The sequence below is a fragment of the Dendropsophus ebraccatus genome, chromosome 14 (assembly GCF_027789765.1).
Source record: "Dendropsophus ebraccatus isolate aDenEbr1 chromosome 14, aDenEbr1.pat, whole genome shotgun sequence".
NCBI lineage: Eukaryota > Metazoa > Chordata > Amphibia > Anura > Hylidae > Dendropsophus > Dendropsophus ebraccatus.
Window position 1 is genome coordinate 77,872,989 of NC_091467.1, and position 1,069 is coordinate 77,874,057.

Sequence of the window (1,069 nt, forward strand, 5' to 3'; positions counted from 1 at the left end):
GCTTTCATCCTGCCGTCTCGCTCCTCTGACTAGGTGTGAGCTTTGCCAGGTGAGGGAGTGCTAGGAATAGAGTCTTCCCTCCCAACTGCCCGCACACCATCATCATCATCATCATCATTACCATCCCAGATCGAGACGTGGCACTCTGACAGCTTCATAGCAGTAATACACTATAAAGAATAACACACTGCTGCGGTGTATCGGAAGGAATAACACACAGCTGCGGTGTATCGGAAGGAATAACACACAGCTGCGGTGTACCGGGAGGAATAACACACAGCTGCGGTGTATCGGAAGGAATAACACACAGCTGCGGTGTACCGGGAGGAATAACACACAGCTGCGGTGTACCGGGAGGAATAACACACAGCTGCGGTGTATCGGAAGGAATAACACACAGCTGCGGTGTACCGGGAGGAATAACACACAGCTGCGGTGTATCGGGAGGAATAACACACAGCTGCGGTGTACCGGGAGGAATAACACACTGCTGCGGTGTACCGGGAGGAATAACACACAGCTGCGATGTATCGGGAGGAATAACACACAGCTGCGGTGTACCGGGAGGAATAACACACAGCTGCGGTGTACCGGGAGGAATAACACACAGCTGCGGTGTACCGGGAGGAATAACACACAGCTGCTGTGTATCGGGAGGAATAACACACTGCTGCGGTGTACCTGGAGGAATAACACACAGCTGCGGTGTACCGGGAGGAATAACACACAGCTGCGGTGTACCGGGAGGAATAACACACAGCTGCGGTGTACCGGGAGGAATAACACACAGCTGCGATGTACCGGGAGGAATAACACACAGCTGCGGTGTACCGGGAGGAATAACACACTGCTGCGGTGTACCGGGAGGAATAACACACAGCTGCGGTGTATCGGGAGGAATAACACACAGCTGCGGTGTACCGGGAGGAATAACACACAGCTGCGGTGTATCGGGAGGAATAACACACAGCTGCGGTGTACCGGGAGGAATAACACATAGCTGCGATGTACCGGGAGGAATAACACACAGCTGCGGTGTACCGGGAGGAATAACACACAGCTGCGGTGT